Source organism: Schistocerca americana, chromosome 1 (genome assembly GCF_021461395.2).
Source record: "Schistocerca americana isolate TAMUIC-IGC-003095 chromosome 1, iqSchAmer2.1, whole genome shotgun sequence".
In the NCBI taxonomy this organism is placed as follows: Eukaryota; Metazoa; Arthropoda; class Insecta; order Orthoptera; family Acrididae; genus Schistocerca; species Schistocerca americana.
Genome location: NC_060119.1, coordinates 61,561,687 through 61,575,672, shown reverse-complemented (window position 1 = coordinate 61,575,672; position 13,986 = coordinate 61,561,687).

Below are 13,986 nucleotides of genomic sequence, written 5' to 3'. Positions count from 1 at the left end.
CATTTTAAGAGAGAATCTACTACTATTTCCTCAAACTATACACGTGCTAATCTTCATCTTTCTCCTTGCTTTCCACTCTTTCCCCATAACACATTTCTTTTGCAGAAATTTTTTATCTTACGTTATTGTTCTTGCTTCACAAGTATCCTTTTGATATACTGAGAAACTTAACTAATTTACTTTATTGAGATAAGTACAAAATAAAATTTTTTATTTGTATGCATTTTCTTAGCTTCCCTACTCTTTGACTTCTAGATTTTACTCTTATTGGAATCTGGATATATGATACAACTAATATTTCTTGTCGAGTTAATATGTGCTGTTGTATCCTTTATACAATTTCAGGTAACTCACATGGTGCAAGCCCAATGATTTTCCTGTTTTTGGGTTAACCAATTCGACTGCGTTATCAGTTTACTTACTCCAGAACGCTTTTATATACCAAAAAGAACTTATAGCTTTGATGCTCTTTTCTTGCTAGAGAGATGGTGGTTTTTCACAAGTACTTTTTGTCCTTGCGAAAATACTCGTGAGGCTGCCGTTTTGTCCGCTTGGTTCTTTCTCTTTAACGCTGCAGTATTCAAATTGCTCAGTGCCAATTTTTCTATATGTTAATGTACTCTGGTTACTGTTGGGAACTTAATTATTTTCCTATATGTATCATCTGACTTGGGTATCAATAACGGTATTGCCAATGCTGCATTATCCTCTTGGCATACCATTTCTCTCTTGGTTTTGTATAAATAAACTACATCCTCCAAAATTTAGTCTCCATCTGTTTTTGTACAGCTACATACATTATCCGTTGACAACCCTTGTTCCCCACCATCGGACGATTCCCAGTCACTTGTCTGCCAGAATGCTGGTATTTGTATCTGATAACCCTCTAAACATACTTCAGAATCTTGTTGATCAAAGCGTAGTCTGTTTACACATTTAATTATAAAATCAACTTCATTTGGCGATTGAATCTCTTGTGACTGGTCTTCGTACCGTTCATCTCGTCAATTCAGTTTTTTACTAGGATTTGCTGGCCTCAACTCGACTTCCTGCACCGGTTCATCTCACGTGTGTTGTCCTGCTGAAGTCTGATTGTCCCAACCTTTATGCGTTATAGGCATTCCAGTTCCACCAAAATAATTTGGGTTTTGCGGTGGTAAACCTCTAAACCTTCCTGCTTCGCTTGCATGGTGATCATATCGCGAATTATAATTACCACCATAGTTTCTGTAACCAAAGCCATTATTGTAATTCCGCGGCTCACCAAAACCATATTTATTGTTTGACGTCTATGAGTTGCCAAAACCATAGCTATTATTATCTCATGGGCGATTACTATTCTTCCCAAAACGATTACCTTTCCCAACATTACTACTGCCCTTGTAAGCAGTATTAAAGGCCAATCGGTTGCTATTATTCCCCCTACCATTGGTTTCTCTCACTGCACATTGTTTCTTCGTGAATTCAAGTTCTCTTAACATCCCTTTAAATGCCTGTATATTATCTCCTGCTCTGCCAACCAACGATTGCTGATAAAGCAAGGGTAACTTCATTGTGCTCATATGTATCAGTTCCCCATCATTGTCTAAACACTTATTCTTTTTCGTCATTTCTTCAAAAAATCTAAGTGGCTTCTTTTCTCCCGAGTGGAGTCTTCTACCAGTAACATCTTCAACTCATCCATCGTTGGGAAAAATGTGCCACACTAATGAGGAAATACATGGAGAGTTCCAGACACATATATTATAATTCAAAGAGTACTCCGAGTAACTTCAAGAAGTAGGCATATCTCCACACTTCAACTTAATCAAAGTAAGTTTCAATACAGTGCGGTACATGAAAAATGAATCATCACACTCGAATCCACCCAACTTGTAAAAGAAGAACACTGAATTGCTCAATCAGTAAATTTTGCCTACTTCCGAACCCACAGTTATAATTACAGCATGTCGTAATATCTGACGCTTACTCTAATGAAAATTAAGCAACATTCTGCTCAATCAATCTGGACTGGTGCAACTAGGAATCAACATCGATGTATAATGAACACAAGCCAAAGACTGCTGTCTTACAATTTATTTCACACCTTCTTCCTGCTCGGTCACGGCACCTGTCGCTTCTGTGGTGCCCCGACCCAGAGATTTGTTGCCTTCACCACCACTCCTGCTCTGTCCAGGTACTACACACACTGGCGGATCGACACCCAGCATGAAATCCATTTTCAGAGTAATTGATAGAGCGATTATCCCCCATTTGGAGTACTAATTTCACTCCTCAGCAAACATCTTTACTGCATCAGCCTAGCATTACTACAGGGGCCGTTTCATGGTCGCAGCCTGCTATTTTCATAGTGATGAATGTTTGACGACCCCTTCAACAGGTGCTAAAATTTAACCACTGTAACCCTTTTGGTAGAGAGTACTGGATATCTCAGAGCGTGTTCAGGAGAGTACTCTGGTTTAGGCCCAACAAAGCGAAGAACAGAAAGCGAGCTCCGCCTCCATTATCTAGTGGTAAGTGCGAAGGATCCTCGTGTTATGGAACTCGATTCAATTCCAGGCACTGACACGAATTTTTCTTGGTGAGAGGAATTGACCAGTGTGCATTAGGCATTGTGCTGTTCGACAGGTAGCGGCTCTGAGGTCGGAACCTCGACAACGACCGAGAGAGCAATGTGCTGGCCTCATGCTCCTCAACACCACGTTCGATGATAAATGACTGAGGACAACACAGCATTTGGTCGACTACCACGGTCTTCAGGGTCTGATCGCTGGGCTTCCTTTTTCATTCAGACAACGATGTTGCACAAGGCGACCGAAGCAAGAGAGACATCACAAGCAGATTGGTGGACGTATACAAAGCTTTGATCAGTAGACCTACCACTCTGAAATATTGACGTGGAATCGAAGAAGAAGTTTCTGTAACCATCCGTTTGACGAACGGCGGCGTAGTACAGAAGTGAAAAGTGGAGCCTGGGAAGACGAAACAGCGGATAAAATATGATGCTACATAACTATCTCAAAATATAAGTGGATACATAAAACACGAAGTAAACAAGAAGTGCACTGAAGCGCCAAAGAAGTCGGTGTAAGCATGCGTATTCAAATACAAAGATATGTAAACATGCAGTATACGGCGCCTCGTTCGGCAACGCCTATATAAAACAAGTGTCTGGCGCAGTTGTTAGATCGGTTACTGCTGCTACAATGGCACGTTTTCAAGATTTAAGTGAAATGAACTTGGTGTATTAGACGGCGCACGCTTCCTCTAGTATTCCTGGGTTGGCTATCCTGCCAATCCACAACAATTTATATGTCAAATGTGAAAAGGAATCAGGAATCATCAGTGTACAAGGGACAATATGAAATTAAACATGCTTCAATATAATATCTTGAATTTATTGTAAAAAACATTTGTATTGCACAAAATTGTAAATAAATGAATTATTACATTGTAACAGTGTTTCATTTCAATAATCAATATTATACATTTGAAGTAATTGAAAGAAAGCCAAAGGATACGGCTTTTTACAAGCATTTTTTAGTTCATCAAACTTTCTCCACCTAATTGTACGTACACGAATATCTGTAAAATCTAGGTGAGAACAAATAACTGGTTGTGAATTTGAAATTAACAATAATGGAGTATGTCTTAATATAACATCTCCTTTGTACTTCACTCTGATGTTGCATGCAATTCCTTCACACACTTTTTTAAAATCCTCAGTTGCACCCTCCTCTAAAGAAATTTCATTTCCAACAATCACACGTCTGTTAATAGCATCATGCAATTCAAACTGATTCGATCTATTATTACAACGCCCAATGTGCCCAACATTTAAACCAAGTGAAATTATACAATCAAAAAACCAATTTTTGCCACTATTTGGTGGACCAATAATATATAGTGTGTTTAACTTTTTATTTGGTACATATATATTTTTACCTTCAAATTCTTGCAACTGATACAATCCTTTCTTATTAATCCAAGATACAAGATTTTTTTTAATTTCGTAGCCTCATCAGGATCATCTTCACATTGAAATAATAAAATTTTATTTAGCCAAGAAAGAGAATCTTGAAGAGTATAATAATATTCCCAAACACTTGTCGAATGAGAATAAAAAATATTATCTTCAGAACCAGAGCACAATAAATTTTCTATACCACGTAAATCCAATTCATTTATAGTTTTTTTATACAATTCTAAGCCTATATCAAAAAATCGTTTGAATTTAGGGTCAATCAAATTAATAAAATATGGATGAGCAGATGGTATTACACTGACTATATTTTCCGGAGGGATACAATTACAGCTTAGTAAAAGGGATAGTACCTTTTTCGCTGTTTTCTCAGCACTGCACCCTTTCCGTATAACGATTGGCTGGCGCTTGCTATGAGGCCATTTACATGCTGCATCACTGGCGAGTCCGCTTCCACATTGATTAACATTTCCAGTGTCTTGCCCCTCCAATACTGTGAAGGATTGCTCGACGAAACTGTTCCATTGTATAATTTCAAGCTCACCAGGCAATCGCTTATCGGTTCCTCTAAGCCGAACTTGTCCCCTACTTGGCCGTTTTTGCAAGTAGAGATATAAAAGAACATTGAGCCAGTCGATGTCTGATGTTGGCTGCGATTGCTCTAGTGCGTCTTGCTGTTTTCTTAATTCGACTGGAAATAAATCCGTCAGTTCGAAACCTACAGCGGCACCGTCTTGATGAGTAGAGACAGTCGTGTATGAGGTGGATGTGGTCCCCACCATGTTTCCACATGATAATCTGGCCAGGGTAGGTTTGTGCAATTGTATTAATTCGTCTACAGTATTCATCAACTTCGTCCTCTCCTCTGAGGACAATAACGTCACTGTAATACCATCTTTCAGAGATCTCAGATATTCGGAGAAGCTCTGGAAACCAAAACGAGACTAATGAAGAACTTTCGAATTGAGGCAAATAGTTCAAAATGGTAAAGATGTATTCGCCTAAGAGTCCATCTCCCTGTGCCAGCTTGCAATTCAATCTCGTCACTAAGTATATCATTGTCTTCAAGGACAGTGTTGGTATTTCTGCTTCCAGGAGAGTGAAGATCGTCTGGACGGCTTCCAACAGATTCTCCATTACAAATCTGCAAACAACAGATCAGCTATATCAGCGTTGTCTTCCTCTGAATCCGATACACTGCTTAACGAGCCACCACAACGTACACTTCTGAACAATAGAGTATTTGCACAAAACATGCACCAAAGACTATATTGTTTAACATGTGGTGGACAAGTTACCCTATATGAAAATGATGGTGTCTTAGTTACCATATTAATTTTCATTTCAATAAGAAGTGGTTGCAGTAGCACGTTTTGCCATGAATCGGATAATTTACATAAACAGTTTTCACAAATAGTATATACAAAAAGCTTGCAAGTTACTTCGTAAAAAAATACTTTGATTTTGAATCTACTTCGCCAGAATGTACAAATGTCAAAAGAAGACATTGTGATTAAACCAAGTGTTTCCCATGGAACTGGAATTCCTGCTCTTATTTTTCCACAAGCTTCTAATGCATCATTTACGATCTCACAAATCATTGGAACATGTTCACTTTTATTAAATATATAACATTCTGGCAACCTCCAGGAATTTAACATGAAATTAAATTTCGAAACACGAAATTCCAAAAGAATATCTTCCTGTATAGTTTGTATTAAATCTAATTGAAAAACATCGAATGCATTTTGCAGTCTTCCACAAACAGAAATTCGTGCAAGTTTGTACAAAGTTTCCATGGTAATAGAAGTGTACTTACTATTTCTGGCAGCTCGTTAGCGACAATAGAAGTTCTCGGAGTCGATTCAGAGGACATAATGTACAGACGACAATACCATGCCCCTTATATACTGGAGTGGCTAACCAACTTCAGTTATCAACACTCATATGTCTGTCACTCCAAAAAGAAAACTTTTACACGTGCCAACCTTTTGCTGGCGTGTGTGCTTGCTGAGATAATTGTCCTAAAAGGACAAATTATCTCAGCGGGACAGGGACCGCCGTCATGCTGACCCCGGGGGCCCCGGTGAGTAAATAGTCTTGGGCGCTCGAAACATGAAGACGAGTCGTCATGTCTTCGTTTCATGAAGACCTTGGGCGCTCATGAAATGAAGACATGACGACTCGTCTTCATGTTTCGAGCGCCCAATGTCATTTACTCACTGGGGCCCCTGGGGTCAGCATGGCGGCGGTCCTTGGCCTGCTGAGATAATTTGCCCTTTTAGGACAATTATCTCAGCAAGCACCCACGCCAGCAAAAGGTTGGCACACGTAAAAGGTTTCGTTTTTGAGTGTCGTGCAGTGCCCCCTTTTCGTTCAATATGTATTTAAATACAGAATCTTCTACATTTTATTCAGTCAGCACAATGTCGTGGTTAAATCAGTATTTAAGCACAGGATCACATAGTTCAATTCAGTACAACAGAGGAACTTTAAATCTAGGACCAGTGGACGATATTGAAACGGCGGAATATGGAAACACCTTTAATGTTAATAGAGATAACAGTATACGGACAATGTTTCGACAAGATGCCGCAGATGAAATTAGGTACGGAGAAAATCCAGCATATGATGATTTAGACGAAGAAGTCGTCGAATTTGAGTTGGAGCCAATGCCATCAGAAGAAGTTAATACTGGACTGCGCCAGCGTCATCCATATCAGTACGGCGAGGAAGGTCACACTGTAATAGATATAGACGAAAATACACCACTTTTATCTGGAACGGCTGAAACAGCAGTGGACGGCGCAACCTTGAGCACAGTTTTATCTGGAACTGGTACCGCAACTGCCGTGACGTTATCAACAGCACAAATTGCTGGAGCTGCTGGTGTTACTGCTTTGGCTGGTGCTGGAGTAGCGTATGGTGCAAAAAAATTAGTTGATCGAATAAATGACAAAGGATTGACGTTGTCAGGTAGCGATATGTTGGGCCTGGAAACCCTATAAATATAGATGCACCGTGAAGTGCAGCAGATGCAATTGCCAAGGAACACGACGTCGGCTACGATCGCCTGTTAAGAGAAGCTGCAGAACGTGCATTTACTGAAAAGGAATTCCGAGAACGAGTTCAAAAGTTTGATGCTAAAGCTATTATAGACTTTGCCATAGATTGGAGCCATACACGCAATTGCCATTTGTTTGCGGGAAAATACGGACTGAAATTAAAATCGTTTGTTGAAGCGAAGATTGGAAAAGTTTTATATCCAGTAAAACCAGATGCCAAACCAGAAGGTATGTATATTTACGTGCATATGAATATTCAATAATTGATTATAAATTATGTGTCTATGTTAATAATAACGTTTCTCGCCTTCAGCAGAAGTACGATTGGCCTCCTTGGGAACGCCCAAATTGGAATGAAATGCATGAAGGCCAGAAACGTTATGCATATGAACAGTGGCTAATGTCACGTGTACGTCGTGGTTTGACCATAGATGACGAACGTCCATCAACATCTGGCGGTACATCATTAGCACCGAGCTCAGAAAGTGTTCCTGAAATCGACTCAGAAGAGGACGTAGGAGATTCTGACGACAACGGAGAAGATCCAAACCCCGTTCGACCATTAGTTCCTTATTCTGACTCTGACACAGAAAATAGCGCTATGAACGAAGAAACAGCTAAACGTACAGCGTCGGCCCAAGAAGGAAAGGGTGCAAAGAAGGCTAAAAAAACACTTCCTGGCACAGCAGCTCCCTCAGCTAATGGAATGGGTGATTCTGCCAACTTACGTGATGTGCCACTACCTGCACCCTCAAAATTAGATACGGGTAACATTACCAGGTATAGAAAAGTACACAGATTTTTTACGTATGGTCTAGCATATAAAGTACTCACGCATGAAAGTGCTGTATTTATGATTACCCCTTTCGCAGAAATTCCTGTTGACTGACCATTTTTGTACATGACCCCCTCTGAATTTATTACAGCATGGTAGTAGAATTGTTCATTGCTCTGCACAAGTGATTGCACGTAATCCCAGGTTTGCTTTCCCAGCAAATTCAAGTGACTCTGAACTTGAAACTTTAAATCAAAATAAGAATATGATTACTTCTGTGGGTATTAATTTAAAAATACCTGGCGTTAATGATACGCCTACTGCATTTGGCTCATCAGCTCCTATGGAAACAAGTAGTATACATCATAAATGTAATTTTAATCCAATTTGGAAATCGTGGTATGGGTATAAGAATAATGAAGAATCGTTTTTAACTACAGTACCTGCCCACCAATTCGGACAACCCATTAATTTGAAATATTATTATGCCTGTGTGTCTAGTAAAAAGGCAGAAGGGTTGCATAATTGGGGATGGAAATGTGTTCAATCGTGTGTTTCTGATGTAGATGCAGATTCTCGTACTGGCAGTGTTATTGTTACCTACGACTATAAACCAACATTAGGTTTTGTCAAAATACCAAAAGTTGCAAATGTTGATATATTCCCCATTACAGTTACTGCACAAGGAGTACCTCAACGGTATACAATTACTGGTGATAAGCACTGTAATCCGTTTATGGCATGTGACAATTTTTCAAAAACACCTTTGGAACCAGCTCAAATTCAGGAGCAATTAGTACAAGCTATTACTCCAGTAACAAATGATGATTTCTCTGGATATGACGATTTAATAGAAGAGGCAGATATTGCTTCTGCTGGGTACAATATTAGACTCCATGATACAAATGTCCAACCTAGTCTTCATGTAGGCATAAACCCTACATATGCTTTAAGCACTGGCAGTTTAAATAATGATATTGTTAAATATACTGACACTCAAATGTTGTTTGAAGTTATTGCTGAACGTTCTGTTTATTCAGATGGTTTCGAAACTCATTATCCCAGAGCAAATGTACCAAATGTTCAGGTATCTGATATGATTTATGTGGTGTCACCGTGAGACACCACACTTGCTAGGTGGTAGCCTTTAAATCAGCTGCAGTCCGTTAGTATACGTCGGACCCGCGTGTTGCCACTATCAGTGATTGCGGACCGAGCGCCGCCGCACTGCAGGTCTAGAGAGACTTCCTAGCACTCGTCCCAGTTGTACAGCCGACTTTGCTAGCGATGGTTCACTGACAAAATACGCTCTCATTTGACGAGACGATAGTTAGCATAGCCTTCAGCTACGTCATTTGCTACGACCTAGCAAGGCGCCATTATCAGTTGCTATTGATCTTGTTAATCATGCACCGTCAGACTGACGTTCACCACTAATGGATTAAAGTTAAGTATTCCACCAGCTACGTCGGTTTTTCTAAATTCTAATTTCCTTGTCCTGTTCCAGACCTCACGCCAGCCTGCGTGAGCTAAAACGCGTGCCTTTCGGCTTCCACTAGTATTCCTGGGTTGGCACTCCTGCCAATCGACAACAATTTATATGTCAAATGTGAAAAGGAATCAGGAATCATCAGTGTACAAGGGACAATATGAAATGAAACAAACTTGAATATAATATTTGTATTTATTGTAAAAAACATTTGTATTGTACAAGATTGAAAAAATGAATTATTACATTGGAATATTGTTTCATTTGATTAATCAATATTATACATTTTAAGTAATTGAAAGAAAGCCAAAGGATAGGGCTTTTTAAAAGCATTTTTTAACTCATCAAACTTTCTCCACCTAATCGTGCGTACACGAATATCTTTAAAATCTGGGTGAGAACAAATAACTGGTTGTGAATTTGAAATTGACAATAATGGAGTATGTCTTAATATAGCCTCTCCTTTGTACTTCACTCTGATGTCACATGCATTTCCTTCACACACTTTTTTAAAGTCCTCAATTGCACCCTCCTCTAAAGAAATTTCATTTCCAAAAATCACACATCTGTTAACAGCATCTTGCAATGCAAACTGATTCATTCTATTATTACTATGCCCAATGTGCCCAACATTTAAACCAAGTGAAATTATACAATCAAAAAACCAATTTTTGGCACTATTTGGTGGACCAATAATACATAGTGTGTTTAACTTTTTATTTGGTGCATATATATATATATATATATATATATATATATATATATATATATATATATATTTACCTTGAAATTCTTGTCATTGATATAATCCTTTCTTATTAATCCAAGATACAAGATTTGTTAAAAATTTCATAGCCTCTTCAGTATCATCTTCACATTGAAATAATAAAATTGTATTTAGCAAAGAAAGAGAATCTTGGAGAGTATAATAATATTCCCAAACATTTGTTGAATTAGAATAAAAAATATTATCTTCAGAACCAGAGCACAATAAATTTTCTATAGCATGTAAATCCAATTCATTTATAGTTTTTTATATAATTCTAAGCCCATATCAAAAAATCGTTTGAATTTAGGGTCAATAAAATTAATAAAACATGGATGAGCAGATGGTATTACATTGACTATATTTTCCAGAGGGATGCAATTATAGCTTAATAAAAACTTTTACACGTGCCAACCTTTTGCTGGCATGGATGCTTGCTCAGATAATTGTCCTAAAAGGACAAATTATCTCAGCGGGACAGAGACTGCTGCCATGCTGACCCCAGGGGCCCTGGTGGTTAAATGACTTCGGGCGCTCATGAAATGAAGACATGACGACTTGTCTTCATGAAACATGAAGACAAGTCGTCATGTCTTCGTTTCATGAGCGCCCAAGGTCATTTACCCATCAGGGCTCGCGGGGTCAGCATGGCGGCGGTCCCTGTCCCACTGAGACAATTTGTGCTTTTAGGACAATTATCTGAGCAAGCACCCACGCCAGCAAATGGTTGGCACGTGTAAAAGTTTTCTTTTTGGAGTGACAGACATATGAGTATTGATAACTGAAGTTGGTTAGCAACCACTCCAGTATATAAGGGGCATGGTATTGTCGTCTGTACATTATGTCCTCTGAATTGACTCCAAGAACTTCTATTGTCGCTAAGAACTGATTGCACTGCACTTGCTATATTTCATTGCTGGAATAGGCTGTAACTGCAGGTTTTGGGGTTCTATAATAGTCTAAATTTAACCACAATCAATTTCATTTTAACAACTGGTTGATAAATTTGAACATATATTTCGTTAGTTCCATCGTGTGTAAAAAGAACAAATGTTGGACTTGTGACGCTGTAATTAGATCATTAACATTAGAGACAATAAAACGCAAAATGGAGCTATGTGATACACTGTATCTGAATACACAAATTCAGAATACCTATTAATTACATTTCATTGGATGTAGACATGATCCAGATTGCTTTCTCTCATGTGTGAAATAACACATCATGAACCTCCTGCACTGAATATACCACGTGACGTTTTGTTATATGATATCAGCTGCATGAGCAAAAAGAAATAAGTCTGTTGGCAAATTTTTAACTATGTGAAAATCTTACATTAACACGTAATGCATCTCACTTTCCATAAGTTTTCAGGCACTCAGCATTATAGTTCCCTGATTCACAAGTTACAAATGGGCAGAGTTATTTTCCATCAGAAGACACATGCCACCATCTCTTCGGTTTCCACACTACGAATTTCTACAGTTCTTGCTTAGTTATTTTGCATTTCTGTCGCATGTAGAGATCCACGTTACCATCGTAGCAACAAGGTTATCCAAATGTCTGGTGACATCCTGCACATATGTATCTACAGGAACTTGTAAGATGATCATTCAGACATGTTGAACACCTTGCACACGCATGCGAACTTTCTGCTGTCTCGCTGTTGTGGTTTTCAAACTGTTTTCATGCAACTCTCAACACTAGTTTTCTCGCTTCTAGTTTCGTCATTTCTACGCTACTGCAACATTATTTCTTCAATTTCCACAACATCTCATTTCACAAATTTCTATTTACTTCTCATCTAAAATGTATATCGTAAGTGTTTCACATCTGTATCAGTCCACATTTCAAACAAATGCCTTCAGAAATCAAATTCTAACAATTATATTTGTTTTCGATGTTAACAAACTTCTCTTTTTCTTGCACTGACAACTATGCATTTTATATCAAATTTCCCTTTTCCCTGGTCAGTTATTTTGCTGCCAAAATGGCGTAACTAGTCAACTATTTGTAGTGTTTGATTTCTTGATATAATTCTATCAGTGTCATCTGATTTAATTCTATTGCATTCCATTACCCTTGTCTCACTTTAGTTGATTTTCGTATAGTAACCTCTCTTCAAGGCGTTATCCACTCCCTTCGATTGATCTTCAAAGACCCACATCGTCTTTCGCAGATTTGAAATGTCATAGGCAAACCTTAAAGATTCTGTTGCTTCTCTGTGAACTTCCATCCCTTGCTTGAATTGCGATTTGGTTTCCTTGTGACAAACTTCAAAATTACCTCGCTCATTTCTCGATTCCTGCTTTCGCTTTCATTTCCTTTTGTTGTTATGACAGCAGTCTTTGTTCTGTGCAACTTGTTGATAAAGCTTTCAGTCCTTGTAGTTCATTCTTAGTAACTTCATGATTTCAAAGACCGTATTTGGGGATAACATTTTATCACAAGTAACTTAATAATTACAAAGATCACATTCGAGTAAACATTTTCAAACTCTTCATCCTAAGTCATTATATCCATTACGAATGACAAACTGTAGCTATGATTTACATTGGCGGTTTGTATGGGTATGATATGCAACTAGTTTCTTTTTGATTTTGATACGATTAATCGAACTACAAACTAGTTTTTGAGCCTGTGCTGGCACATCATCAGATGAAGAGATTACGGAATATTATTTTATGGACCATCTGCATCGCGGCATTCTTTAAAATAACGGAAATTGTTCATTAGTTAAAGACATGTGTACCAAACAAAAAGATTGTCCTGTTTTTGGATATTTACATTACGGTATATAACAGGTAGGTATCCATGAGGAATTCATCCGTATAATGTAAATTTTAGCAAAGCTTACACACACACACACACACACACACACTGCATTTAGATAAACAGTCACTGGCCATAATTGCAAACGGCACGAAGATGCTAGCTATAATACTTCGCCACATCGCGATCTTTGGGATGAGCTCCATTAAATTACAAAATAAAATGTTTTCGAGCATAGATAAAGCATGCAAGTAAACATTGCAAGCTGTATGTGTGTCTATACATTGGCAATATATATGTAATCTCAATCTACATAGTTACATGTAAACTAACAGAGCGAAACATGAACAAAAGACTAAAGGAATTAGAAACATATATATGGCAGACACAAATGAATATGGAAATATGCAGTCATTTATATGTGCTGAATTGTTGTTTATGCACTGGTAGAATTATAATTTATGAGGAAGGATAAATATTGCATATCATTATGTTTTTTGAATGTGTTTTAGTTCCAGGATGTCTTTGAAATTCTGGAAGAAAGAGCATTGAATTGATTCGGTTTGTTCATTAAGGGTTTTTTTAATGACTTTAGCTTGTGAATGGAAATAGCCAATCATTGAAGGGGATATATATACAAACATTTCTCAGCGACAAGCACCACAGAAAGGTTGTTGTCGGTAATGTTGGTGCATGGATTAATAAATTACGACTAGAAATATTCTCTTGTCACAAAAAACAAAATCAGACCTTGCCTCAAACAAAACAAACGATGAATCTATAGACTCTACCTCTGTCTGTGATATTATATGATATTATTGTGAACAACAAAGGTATGACATTCAACAGAAATTGGATATGTTTACTAAATAAAGACTCAAACACGATACCATAGAATGGCTTAATATAAATAATGTGAATAATTTATTCATCAGCACCAAAGTGATCTGCACTGCATCCAAAATGAACCACTATACACAGAATGTCAAAGCATACAAAGTCAATTAAATTAAGAAGACAAATCTTAAAGAGCAGAAATTTTCAGTATCAACCTACATTGTTCTTGCAAACTCCAATAAGATGCTTACCGGTCACAATCTAATTGTGAAACTAACATCACTGAACTAAACACTGTC